General features: G+C 46.3%; 1 protein-coding gene across 2 annotated transcripts in view; it reads left to right on the top strand.

Annotated features, from left to right (window-relative positions):
- Positions 1-6,133: 6,133 nt before the first annotated feature.
- Positions 6,134-14,077, top strand: part of CUNH5orf24 (chromosome unknown C5orf24 homolog) — a 14,509-nt gene continuing 6,565 nt past the window's right edge. Inside the window, exon 1 of one of the 2 annotated variants that reach the window (XM_017871947.1) lies at positions 6,134-6,406. The gene's annotated coding sequence lies outside the window, so the exon portion shown is untranslated. The remainder of the gene's footprint in view (positions 6,407-14,077) is intronic. The other variant, XM_017871946.1, reaches the window with a different exon arrangement.

The following is a 14,077-nucleotide window of genomic DNA, read 5'->3' as shown; positions in this document are numbered from 1 at the left end:
GGTCAGACTGGTCTCGAATTCCTGACCTCAAGTGATCTGCCTGCCTCAGCCTCCCAAAGAGCTGGGATTACAGGTGTGAGCCACTGCACCCAGCCTAGAGTAACTTAACCTTAAGAACAGGTAAGTGACTGGGTGCGGTGGCTCATACCTGTAATCCCAGCAACTTGGGAGGCTGAGGCAGGCGGATCACGAAGTCAGGAGATTGAGACCATCCTGGCCGACGTGGTGAAACCCCGTCTCTACTAAAATAGAAAACATTAGCCTGGTGTAGTAGCGTGCACCTATAGTCCAAGCTACTCGGGAGGCTGAGGCAGGGGAATCGCTTGAACCCTGGAGGCAGAGGTTGCAGTGAGTCGAGGTCACTCCACCCCACTACAGCCTGGTGACAGAGGGAGACTCCGTCTCAAAAAAAAAAAAAAAAAAAAAAAAAAAGGTAAGTGTTAGGCCTTAGCAGCATCCTATTTATTTATTCATTCATTCGTTTATTTTTTGAGTCCAGGTCTTGCTCTCTTGTTCAGGCTTGAGTACAGTGTCATGATCATGGCTCACTGTAGCCCCAAACTCTTGGGCTCAAGTGGTCCTCCCACCTTAGCTTCCCAAAATGCTGGGATTTCACACATGAACTACCATGCCTGGTTTATTATATTTTGGAAACAGAGTCTTGCTCTATCATTCAGTCTGGAGTACAGTGATGTGATTACGGCTCACTGCAGCCTCAACCTCATGGGCTCAAACAATCTTCCCACCTCAGCATCCTAAGTAGTTGGGACCACAGGCATGTGCCACCATGCCTGGCTTTTATTTATTTATTTATTTATTTATTTAGTATTGGCAGGGTCTGCCTATATTGTTGCCTAGGGTGACCTCCAACTCCTGGGCTCAAGCAGTCCTATTTCGGCCTCCCAAAGTGCTGGGATTACAGGCATAAGCAATTGCACCCATCTGGGAAGCTCATCTGAGCCTTGGTATCCAGAGTTTTTATTGGAGTTCATCATGTAGATATGATTAATTAGCCATATGGCTGATTTCAGTTTCCAGTCCCTCAGGAGGTGGAGCTGATACCATGTGACCCAGCTCTTTCACACTAAATCACATTGTTAGACTATCTTGCATGACCCAGGGCCCCAGGCAAACAAAAACACTATGAAACATGACATCCCAAGGGTTTAGAGGTTACTTCCAAGAAGCCAGCAGTAAAGGCCACACTGTTCTTTGCCAAGGTTAAATCCTTTACACCTGCCCCTCTACATCGTAGAAGGGCCCGTTTCCTCGATTTTTTTGGATTATGCTGTTTCTTCAGTTCTCTCTTAGCTTTCCATCAGAGGTAAAAGTAACTTTTGTAGTTTCCAGTTACTACAGCTAGATCATGGTGCAGTAACAAAAATCTCAGTGATTTTTTTTTTTTAAGTTTATTTCTCTGGGCAAGGAGTAGTGGCTCACGCCTGTCATCCCAGCACTTTGGGAGGCTGAAGCAGGCAGATTACCTGAGGTCAGGAGTTCGAGACCAGGCTAGTCAACATAGTGAAACCCCCTCTACTAAAAATACAAAAAGCCAGGCGTGTTGGCTCATGCCTATAGTCTCAGCTGCTTGGGAGGCTGAGATACGAGAATCATTTGAACCCAGGAGTTGGAGGTTGCAGTAAGCCAACATCTCGCCACTGCACTCCAGCCTGGGTGACAGAATGAGACTTTGTCTCAAAAAAAAAAAAAAAAAAAAATTTATTTCTCATCTATACTAAACTATCCTCATGTGTTGTAAGAGGGGAAGCTTTACTTCACATCTTTCTAACCCCAGGATCCAGGATCCAGGATCCAGGATCCAGACTGATGGCAACTCTAACATCACAGTCATAATGGCAGAGAAGAATCTTAGATAATCTCGCATTTGTCACTTTCATTGACTAGTGCAAGTCATATGGCCGTGCCTGACTTTGGGGGAGGGGATGGCTGGAGAAGTACAGAGGAGCTACATAGTGGAGATTCGTTATAATATTTATAATATATCCAAAAAAGAGCTTCCAGAGGCCTGAACTAAATGAGCTCCTTATAGAGACAAGTGGGATCATATGACTGACTTTGTGCAACATGAGTCTATAAAACTAGGACAGTGACTAGACATTAGTAGGAGGCTGACTGCTTTAATATGAGGTAAAATTTTAGAAGTTTATAGAATTTTAGAATTTTATACGGAGCTGCCTAGAGTGGTAGCAAATTCCTATATAAAAAATGAGTTGGTCATTATTTCTCTCATAGTGACTATTGTGAAGATAGTTCAGATTTTCGTGAAGCACTATTTTGCATGGTTATAACATGTGTCTGCTCCATTGAATCTAAAATAAGTTGGCTGCGCACAGTGGCTCATGCCTGTAATTCCAGCACTTTGGGAGGCTGAGGTGGGAGGATCACCTTAGGTCAGGAGTTCAAGACCAGCCTAGCCAAAATGGTGAAACCCTGTCCCTACTAAAAATAGAAAAATTAGCCGGGCTTGGTAGCACATGCCTGTAGTCCCAGCTACTCAGGAGGCTGAGGCACGAGAATTGCTTGAACCCAGGAGGCGGAGTTTGCAGTGAGCCGAGATTTCGCCACAATGCAGTGACCCAGCCTGGGTAACAGAGCGAGACTCCGTCTGAAAAAAAAAAAAAAAAAAAATTAAAGTCAACATATAGCATGAATGAGTAGATGTGTCAGAGGGTGAGTAAACCTGGAATGTCTCCTCTTCCTTGATCAAATACCCACTAGCTAGTGGTTCACAAAATGGTTGGTGCTATTTTACTAAGGTCATCAGCTGATATAAGTGTGCAGTTTCATCTTGGTGGCTAGATCTCCCTCTAAAGAGAGCTGGCTGGAGATTTCTTGCTGATATTTCCTGGCTCATGGTGCTTCTGTGAAATATCTCCAGACTAGCATGGCATTTAAAGCCCACTTCCAACCCTTCCTGGATTATTCAGTGGGTAAAGGTGGTTCCACCATTATAAATGTGCTTGCTGTTGTCATCCCTGTAGCCACCACAGCTTCTACTCCACCAATTCATGTCTGGCACTTTCAAATCCAAACTTGAAACTCAAATCCTTTGCAAGTCTTCTTCAGTTTTTCCCTTCAGTTGCAATGATGAATATTTGTCCCCATAATTTTTTTTTTTTTAATTTGAGACAGAGTCTCACTGTTGCCCAGACTGGAGTGCAATGGCCAATCTTGGCTCACCGCAACCTCCACCTCTGGGGTTCAAGTGATTCTGGTGCCTTAGCCTCCTGAGTAGCTGGGATTACAGGTGTGCACCATCACACCCAGCTGATTTTTCTATTTTTAGTAGATACGAGGTTTTGCCATGTTGGCCAGGCTGGTCTGGAACTTGGCCTCAAGTAATCTGCCTACCTCAGCCTCCCAAAGTCCTGGGTTAGAAGGCATGACCCACCGTGCCTGGCCCTATTCCCATGAATTCTTATTCGAGATTTTATTGGAATGTTTATATTTGGTTATTTTCAAGAACAATATAACTTGTATGAGCTTAAAATATTTTATGGAAAATGGTAAATATTTGAAAATAGAATAGTATAATGAACATCTAAATAGTGGTGAATATTTTCTTTTTTCTTTTTATCTTTTGAGACAGGGTTTTGCTTGGTCATCCAGGCTAGAGTGCAGTGGCGTGATCTTCGTTCACTGTAATCCCTGCCTTCCAGGCTCAAGCGATCCTCCCGCCTCAGTCTACCAAGTAGCTGAGAGGAGTTATTTTTGGGACAGAGTCTCATTCTGTCACCCAGACTGGGGTGCAGTGGTGCGATCTCAACTGACTGCAACCTCCACCTCCCAGGTTCAAGTGATTCTCCTGCCTCAGCCTTCTAAGTAGGTGGGATTACAGACATGCACCACCATGCCTGGCTAATGTTTTGTATTTTTAGTAGAGACAGGGTTTCACCATGTTGGCCAGGCTGGTCCTGAACTCCTGACTTCAGGTGATCCACCTGCCTTGGCTTCCCAAAGTGCTGGGATTATAGGCATGAGTCGCTGTGCCTGGCCACTGATGAGTATTTAAATAGCCCTATTAGCTTATTTAATTTCACAGCTCTGCAAGGAAGACAGTGTCTTAATTTCATACATGTGGAAACTTTTGAAGGAGCAGTGACTTGCCCAAAATACCATGGGAGGCAAGTGGCAGAAAGACATTCAAACTCAGGGCTGTCTGACTTCCTTTGTTATTCTGGCTACCCCTCTACTGGGCCTGCAAATTATTTGACCTTGTTAGAATGAAAGTTCCTTTTTCTTAAGTGTTTTTATGTACAAATGCCATTTCAGACAAGAGTTTAGAGTTACAGATTTGCAATAGTGATTCTATGGTAGGGGAGTGCTGTTACACATTCTCAAATTCTACCTCACGAGCAAAAAAACCTTGCTTAGAAAAAAAACTTGTTTTTAGATAGGCTACTTAATATGCCTTAAAATCTGTGTACATATTTTAACTTTTTTATATTGGTATTTTCCTTTTACATATAAATAACACTAGCATCATTAATCCTGTTTTTTAGTATTTTATTTTTTTGAGACAGGGTCTCACTCTGTTGCCCAGGCTGGAGTGCAGTGTCACAATCACAGCTTAAGGAAGCCTCAGTCTTCTTCCTCCTATCTCAGTCCTTTCTCCTATCTCAGCCTCCCTAGCAGCTGGCCGTACAAGTACTCATCACCACACCCAGCTAATTGTTTTAATTTTTTGTAGAGACAGAATCTCTCTATATTGTCCAGGCTGGTCTCAAACTCCTGGCCTCCCGCTTCGGCCTCCCAAAGTCCTGGGATTACAGGTGTGAGTCACTCCACCTAGTTGGAATGATGTTTAGAATCATGTTATGAATCCCTGTCTGCCAAAAAAATCCTACCTTCCCAACCAGGGAATTCTACCTGAGCTTTTGTGTCCAGAGTTGTTTTTTTGTTTGTTTGTTTGTTTGTTTGTTTGTTTGTTTTTGAGATGGAGTCTCGTTCTGTCCCAGGCTGGAGTGCAGTGGCACAATCTCGGCTTACAGCAACCTCCACCTCCCGGGTTCAAGTGATCCTCCTGCCTCAGCCTTCCAAGTAGCTGGGACTACAGGTGTGCGCCACCATGCCCGAATAATTTTCATATTTTTAGTAGAGATGGGGTTTCACCATATTGGCCAGGCTGGTTTTGAACTCCTGACCTCGTGATCTGCCCGCCTCGGCCTCCCAAAGTGCTGGGATTACAGGCGTAAGCCTCCGCACCCAGGCTATCCAGAGTTCTTATTGGTGTAGGTTTAATCAACTGTTCACATGGCTTATCTGTCACCAGTCCCTCACTAGGTTGAGTGAATGGGCTTGTTTCGTGTGTTGTGTCCTGGCTTGTGTTTGTCCAGAAAAGTTGTTGCTCCTCCTTTCTTTCCTACTGGCAAGGCAGTACCTGGCCTAGGGCTGTGCTTACGGTAGAACTCAGTACTATGAATTGTCCATCTTCAAATAGCCTTTATTACATGGGGGAAAAAGGGCAAGCATCCTCCTCTAGCCTCTTCCCATTGCTTAATAAAGTGTCTCCCTTTCAGTAGCTGCCCTAATTCTGGATCCTCTAATTCTGACATCTGGAAATTCACAGGAGGAAGGAGGAAGGAAATGAATCCCTTCTAAGTGGGTTTGTGTGAGGTGACTGATATGTCAGATATCTCACAAGAAAAACATCATAGCGGTAGTTTGTTGTTCCATCCTTTCCTGTGGTTATGGAATAATGAATATGACAATTCCGTGGGGCGCAGTGGCTCACGCCTGTAATCCGTGTGGATCATCAGGATGGCCCATAAAATAAGGCTTTTCATTATCACATGATTCTGAGCATGACGAGTCCCAACTCCCCTGATTTTCATTTATTAGGTCCTGTATCTAAGAAATGGGGTCAGCAGGAGTTCCAGCATCTCAGAATTGTGGTGAAAACCAATACAAGTAAGGAAGTTACTAATTCCCCATTTGGTGGGTCCCTCAACCTAAGCCACTGGGGGCGGTCGACGCCGGACCACCAACAGCCCAGGCCTAAGGCCACGACGCGCAAGCGCGGCCTGCCAGCCTAGCTCCCTCCCAAAGCTTGCGTGCAGGTCGGCGGCGGGAGATCGGGTCTCGCGATGAGAGTGTGCGTATGCGTGCGCGGCCCTCGCGAGGTCGCGCACGCCGCCTCTAACATTACAGGGTGGTAGCGGCTTCTTCGTACTGCGTCCGGGGCAGGAGTGTGCGCCGCGGCCGCGGCGCGTGCTGGGAGCCAGCGTCTGCCTCGCCGCCGCCCTCGCTGCCTGCCCCTCCGCCTTGGCCCGTTCTCCGCACCGTGCAGAGGCGGCGGGCTGGGGAGGGAGCGGCGCCAGCGCGAGGTTCCCAGCCGCTGGGAAGCCCCTAGACGCGCGGAGGGGCCGGTCTACGAGCGGCTGAGGTAGGTGGGCGCGCGCGGGCTGGTCAGCCGGCCGAGAGTGGAGTCGGGCGGCGGCGAGAACTGGCGCCTAGCTGGCCGGGGAGAAGAGGCCTCCTGCCAAGGGGCCCTAGCGTAGCCAGGAGTGAGAGGAGGGGTCCCGGACGTAGCCTGCCCTTCCTCGGTGTGGAGCCATTACGGGGGGACATTCCTCCTGCGGCGGGGGGAGGGGGCCCCCTTTCTTTTCTTTGAGAGGTCGGAATCCGCAGTCCGCTCTCCGCCTTTAAATGAAAGCCTGCCGGCTCGAGATCTGCGTCGCAATGGAGTGCCCCTGGACTTCTACGCTTGCGGAACTCCCGAGTGGACGGACAGCGGCTTATGAATTTTGCTTTTTAGTGGGTACGCAACCCTTTCTCTAGGGTGGCGTACATCTTCTGCAAACTTGTTATTGGCAATACGTTAGTAGTCGCTTTCAGCACACAACAGGTAATACATTCTAAACGCCTCGTATCAAAATAAGGGGAGTCCTTATTTGTGCACCGTGGGGCACAGTTAAGGAAAGGAAGAAGACAAAGGAGGCCGTTATTTATGTGCCGTCCTATTATCAAAACTTCCCGTGGTGGGGCAGGGTGCGTGGCTATTGGCCTCTGCTGAATGGACTTTGGGAGTAATTGAGGTGAGTTGCAAATCTTCATTTAGAATTATGAAACGTATATGATTATACGGACCTGAAATAAATCTCTGAGAGTTACGTGATCTGTGATCTTTGGAGAACAGAACTTGGGTTTCTTGACGCTTTCTCCATGTTTAGAAAGCTTCAGGGATGCTTTGTGAAGTAACTAAAAATAGTTACAGTTCTTTATGTTGGCAGTGGTGACTGCCACATTCAAGAGAAGAGAGAGGAATTGTTCTATAAAGAAGGGCTCATTTTAGGGCTTAAACTTTAGGAGTTAAACAAAACAAAACAACTTCAACGATGGCAAGTTGTAGCTTATGCTTTGAGTATTCGAATTTAGTCACAGTCCAGATATATAGAAGCTCTTAGTTGACTCCTTTCAGATGAACATTTTTTTTTTTTTTTTTTTTTTTTCTTTTTTTTTTTCGACAGACGGAGTCTCGTCGTGTCGCCCAGGCCCTGGAGTGCAGTGACCGGATCTCAGCTCACTGCATCAGCTGCCGCTCTCCTACTGGGTAGCATGCATTCTCAAGGTCGCATCTCTCATTATCCGAGGGGAGAGCTGGGACTAAAAGGCGCCCGCCCCGTTGCCTGGTTAGTTTTTTGTATTTATAGTAGAGCGGGTTTCACCGTGTTAGGCCAGGATGGTCTCGATCCTCCTGTACCATCGTGATCCCACCAGATCCGCAGGCGTCCATCAGTAGCTGGGCTTACGGACTTGAGCCACCGCGGCTCCGCTTCAGTGCAACTATTTTTATTGGTTGTTTTGTTTTTGTTTTTTGAAACGGAGTTTCACTCTGTCCCCCAGGCTGGAGTACAGTGGCGCAATCTCGGCTCACTGCAACCTCTGCCTCCCGGGTTCAAGCAATTCTCCTGCTTCAGCCTCCCCAGTAGCTGGGATTATAGACGTGCGCCACCACGCCCGGCTAGTTTTTGTATGTTTAGTAGAGACGGTGTTTCACCATGTTGACCAGGCTGGTCTCGAACTCCTGACCTCGTGATCCGCCCGCCTCGACCTCCCAAAGTGTTGGGATTACAGGCGTGAGCCACTGCTCTCGGCCTCAGTAACTATTTAAAAAGATGATCTTTAACCTTTGATAGTCTGCACAGCCTGTTCTGTAACTCTTGGCTTCTATTCGGTCTAAACCGTCTAGAAATATAGTATTCATTCTTTTTTTTTTTTCTGAGACAGAATCTGTTTCCTAGGCTGGAGTGCAGTGGCACAAAGTCAGCTCACTGCAACCTCTGCCTTTGGGTTCAAGCGATTCTCCTGCCTCAGCCTCCTGAGTAGCTGGAGCCACCATGCCTCACTAATTTTTTGGATTTTTAGTAGAGAGAGGGTTTCGCTGTGTTATCCAGGCCAGGCTAGTCTGGAACTCCCGACCTCAACTGATCTGCCCACCTTGGCTTCCAAAAGTTCTGGGATTATAGGCCTGAGCCACTGCGCTGGACCATTCTGACTCTTGAGAAATGTGGCTTGGGACCGGGCGTGGTGGCTCTCGCCTATAATCCCAGCACTTTGGGAGGCTGAGGCAGGTGTATCACGAGGTCAGGAGATCGAGACCATCCTGGGTAACACGGTGAAACCCCATCTCTACTAAAATACAAAAAATTAGCCGGGCGTGGTGGCTGGCGCCTGTAGTCCCAGCTACTCAGGAGGGTGAGGGAGGAGAATGGCGAGAACCCGGGAGGCGTACCTTGCAGTGAGCCAAGATCATGCCACTGCTCTCCAGCCTGGGTGACAGAGCGAGACTCCGTCTCAAAAAAGAAATGTAGCTTGCATACGTTCAATCAGAGTCTTTCGGCCTGACGCGGTGGCTCACGCCTGTAATCCCAGCACTTTGGGAGGCCAAGGCAGGTGAATCATCAGAGCTCGGGAGTTGGAGACCAGCCTGGCCAACATGGTGAAACCTTGTTTATTCTTAAAAAAAAAAAAAAAAAATACAAAAATTAATGTGGCATGATGGTACGTACCTGTAATCCCAGATACTCTGGAGGCTGAGGCAGGAGAATTGCTTGAACCCAGGAGTTGGAGGTTGTTGCAGTGAGCCAAGATCACGCCATTGCACTCCAGCCTGGACAAGAGCAAAACTCCGTCTTAAAAAGAAAAAAAACACCGTGCGTGGTGCCTCATGCCTGTAATCCCAACACTTTGGGAGGTGGAGGCAGGCAGATCACCTGAGGTCAGGAGTTCGAGAGCAGCCTGGCCAACATGGTGAAATCCCCATCTCTACTAAAAATAAAAAAATTAGCTGGGCGTGGTGGCATGTGCCTGTAATCCCAGCTACTCAGGAAGCTGAGGCAGGAGAATCGCTTGAACCTGAGAGACAGAGGTTGCGGTGAGCCAAGATTGCACCATTGCACTCCAGCCTGGGCAACAAGAGTGAAACTCCGTCTCAGAAAAAAAAAAAAAGAAAAAAGAGAGTGTTTTAACAATAGCCCTGAAGTGGGAGGAGGAAGGCATTATGGAGTGCAGAGTTAAGCTCACATTATGCAAATACTTTTTATATAAACACAAGTATCCTGCATGTAAATATATAGTGATGGTTATGCATGCAAGCATTTAATAGTGCTGATTCCCAACTTAATAAAGTTGAAGTGTGAAAATAGGAAAGGATTCGTTTTAGTTCTATTTGCGTTTTTAAAGTTAATTATTTACATGAGTAATTCTCATATTAAATTCCTTGTCCGGCTTGTTTATGAATTATTAAGTAGAATACTGTTCTGATTTCTTGGCAGTAGCAGGGAAGGAATATATAGAACATACAGAAGCCCTACACTTCAAAAATGTTAGGTCAGGGTCTTTTTTTTTTTTTTTTTTTTAAGGCAGTCTCACTCTGTCGCCCAACCTGGAGTGCAGTGGTGTGATCTCGGCTCACTACAACCTCTGCCTCCCGGGTTCAAGCAGTTCTACTGCTTCAGCCTCCCAAGTAGCTGGGATTACAAGTGCATGCCTCCATGCCCAGCTGAGTTTTGTATTTTTAGTAGTGACTGGGTTTCTCCCTGTTAGTCATGCTGGTCTCGAACTCCTGACCTCAAGTGATCCACCCGCCTCAGCCTCCCAAAGTGCTGGGAGTACAGGTGTGAGCTACCACACCTGGCCAAGTTAATGTCTCATTATCTTTCCATTGGAATAAATAGCTTTACTCTTGTTGATTTGTGCTTAGAATAGTGTTTTGCATGGAGTTGGCCCTCAATAAACCTGAGTTATGTCAGAACTAAATTTACATAATACAAACTAAAGGCATAAGTTCTGGAGAATATTAAAGGAATGGAGAAATGGAGATGCGTGTTTTTTGTTTTTTGTTTTCTTTGAGACGGAGTTTGCTCCTGTTGCCCAGGCTGGAGTGCAATGTCATGATCTCAGCTCATTGCAACCTCTGCCTCCCAGGTTCAAGCGATTCTCCTGCCTCAGCATCCTGAGTAACTGGGATTACAGGCATGTACCACCATGCCAGGCTAAATTTTTTTATTTTTAGTAGAGACGGGGTTTCTCCATGTTGGTCAGGCTGGTTTCGAACTCCCAACCTCAGTTGATCCACTCGCCTTGGCCTCCCAAAGTTCTGGGATTACAGGCATGAACCACCACACCCGGCCAAGATACATGCTTTTTAAAAATTGCATGTCAGGGCCGGGCGCGGTGGCTCAAGGCTGTAATCCCAGCACTTTGGGAGGCCGAGACGGGCGGATCACGAGGTCAGGAGATCGAGACCATCCTGGCTAATACAGTGAAACCCCGTCTCTACTAAAAACTACAAAAAACTAGCCGGGCAACGAGGCGGGCTCCTGTCGTCCCAGCTACATGAGAGGCTGAGGCAGGAGAATGGCGTAAACCCAGGAGGCGGAGNAAAAATGCATGTCTTTCTTTTTTTTTTCGATTGGAGTTTCTCTCTTGTCTCCCAGGCTGAAGTGCAATGGTGCAGTCTTGGCTCATTGCAATGTCCACCTCCTGGGTTTGAGCGATTCTCCTGCCTCAGCATCCTGAGTAGCTGGGATTACAGGTGTGCACCACTACACCAGGCAAATTTTTTTTGTGTTTTTAGTAGAGACAGGGTTTTACCATTTTGGCCAAGCTAGTCTCGAACTCCTGACCTCAGGTGATCTGCCTGCCTCAGCCTCCCAAAGTTCTGGGATTAGAGGCATGAGCCACCATGCCCAGCTGCACGTCTCATTTTTAAATGGTGTGTTTTTTTCAGTGTGGATTGATATCTGCGTCAAGGATAGTGGCATTTTGCCTCTAAAAGCCTAACATAATGTAAGCTGAGACTGTATATCCTGAGTGCTGATAGATTATGAATATTTATATATATATACATATTTTATGCATACATATATATATATGTTGTTACCCTCCTGGTAAGTCACATAACTTTTTTTTTTCCCCAAAAAAATTTTCCCAGAAATTTTTGTATTTTTAGTAGAGACAGGGTTTTTACCGTTTTGGCCAGGCTGGTCTCGAACTCCTGACCTTAGGTGATCTGCCTGTCTTGGCCTCTCACAGTCCTGGGATTGTAGGCGTGAGCCATCGTGGCTGTCCTGGTTGTCTTTACTAATTCTGGCATTTGCTTTTCTTCCATTTGGAAACCAAATCTCTTTGACTTTGCAGTCAGAAAGAATTTGTGGATATTTGGTGAGGAAGATGCTAAAAGGTGAATAAAACTTAAGTGAGAATATTTTAAGTTGGGTCTGTGTTTTCATTTTAGTATAATCAAGCGATTTCATGGTGAAGGGTGGATTCCCCACCCCACCCCACCCCCCCAGGGAACGTTTGACAATGTCTGGAGAAATTTTTGGTTGTCACTTATTTAGGGGAAGGGAGAGAGGTGTTGCTACTGACATCTAGTGGGTAGAGGCTAGGGATGCTGCTAAGCATTGTACAATGCAGTGGACAAACCACAACAAAATTATCTGACCCAAATAACAGTGCTGCTTTTGAAAAACCTTGGTATGCTACACTGTAAATTGTTGGTTCTGAAGTTGAATTATCAAAAGTCATATTTGGCTTAACCATTTCCTAATGTGTGACCCTGGCAGAATGCTTAAAGTCTGTAAAATAGAGCTAATATTGTATATTCCTTATAGGCTTGTACTGAGGATTAAATCAGATAATGTGCAAAGAACCAAGCTTATTGCCTGGCACATAACAAAATGCTAAAAAATTGCTAACTTTCAGCCAATACTATATTTGGAACTCATCTTGAGAGTCTTTTTTCCCATCTGAAATTAGAATTTGAGCTAAATAAATGATTATTAATAATCTAGTTCTTTTTGTTTTTGTTTTTTTGAGACAGAGTCTTGCTCTGTCACCCACGCTGGAGTGCAGTGGCACGATCTCGGCTCACTGCAGCCTCTGCCTCCTGGGTTCAACCAATTCTCCTGCCTCAGCTTCCTGAGTAGTTGGGACTGCAGGCACGTGCCAACATCCCCAGCTAATTTTTTGTATTTTTTGTATTTTTAGTAGAGACTGTGTTTCACTGTGTTATCCAGGATGGTCTAGATCTCCTGACTTTGTGATCCACCTGCCTCAGCCTCCCAAAGTGCTGGGATCACAGGCGTGAGCTACCATGCCCGGCCAGTAATCTAGTTCTTGTATCTGTGGGGAGTGAGTGAAAAAAGTATTCCACTTAATATTTGTGTTTAGGCCAGTCTTGTTTTATGTTCTCAAGTCTAAAAAGCTTTTGCCATAAACAAGTAGCTTCTCACTGTAGATACTCTTCCATCAAATTGAGACTTTTTTTTTTTTTTTGAGACGGAGTCCGGCTCTGTCGCCCAGGCTGGAGTGCAGTGGCCGGATCTCAGCTCACTGCAAGCTCCACCTCCCGGCTTCCCGCCATTCTCCTGCCTCAGCCTCCGGAGTAGCTGGGACTACAGGCGCCCGCCACCACTCCTGGCTAGTTTTTTGTATTTTTTAGTAGAGACGGGGTTTCACCATATTAGCCAGGATGGTCTCGATCTCCTGACCTCGTGATCCGCCCGTCTCGGCCTCCCAAAGTGCTGGGATTACAGGCTTGAGCCACCGCGCCCGGCCAAATTGAGACTTTAAGCCAGCTTGCCAATTGCTCTGTATCTGTTGATTTTCAGCAAATGTTTCATAATTTAACAGAATTTGATTCTGTGACTTCATGCCCATTTCCTTTTGCCTTTACAAACTAAAGTAAGTTTACAGTGGTTTTGGCTAACCTTATTACCTGTTTGTAGCCTCTGGGAGTAACTGTTTTCATAACTGAGGTTTTGGTGCACTTTCACATGTATGAAGGGTGCACACAAATATCTCCTAACAGCTTGGGGCTAGACCTTAATATATATTTGTGACTTTTTCTAAATCCAAATTGGAACCCATATCTTCATCTCTCTTTCCTCATCACAACATAATACTGTAGTCTCTGTAAAACTCTCATTTCCGGCCAGGCACGGTGGCTCATGCCTGTAATCCCAGCACTTTGGGAGGCCAAGGCAGGCCAATCACCGGAAATTGGGAGTTCAAGACCAGCCTGACCAACATGGAGAAACCTCATCTCTATTAAATATACAGGCCGGGCACAGTGGCTCCCGCCTGTAATCTCAGCACTCTGGGAGGCCAACGCAGGCAGATCACGAGGTCAGGAGATCAAGACCATCCTGGCTAACATGGTGAAACCCCATCTCTACTAAAAATACAAAATATTAGACGGGCGTGGTGGCGGGCACCTGTAGTCCCAGCTACTTGGGAGACTGAGGCAGGAGAATGGCGTGAACCAGGGAGGTGGAGCTTGCAGTGAGCTGAGATCACGCCACTGCACTCCAGCCTGGGTGACAAGGCGAGACTCTGTCTCAAAAGAAAAAATAAATAAAAAATAAAATGAAATTACAAAATAAAAATAAAAAATTAGCCAAGGGTGGTGGCGCATACCTGTAATCCCAGCTGCTCGGGAGGCTGAGGCAGGAGAATCGCTTGAACCCAGGAGGCGGAGGTTGTGATGAGCCAAGATCATGCCATTGCACTCCAGCCTGGGCAACAAGTGCGAAACTCCATCTTTAAA

The sequence above is a fragment of the Rhinopithecus bieti genome, unplaced genomic scaffold, assembly GCF_001698545.2.
Source record: "Rhinopithecus bieti isolate Rb0 unplaced genomic scaffold, ASM169854v2 scaffold_5889, whole genome shotgun sequence".
NCBI lineage: Eukaryota > Metazoa > Chordata > Mammalia > Primates > Cercopithecidae > Rhinopithecus > Rhinopithecus bieti.
Note: the sequence above shows the minus strand (reverse complement) of the source record. Positions and strands in the feature narration are given on the sequence as shown.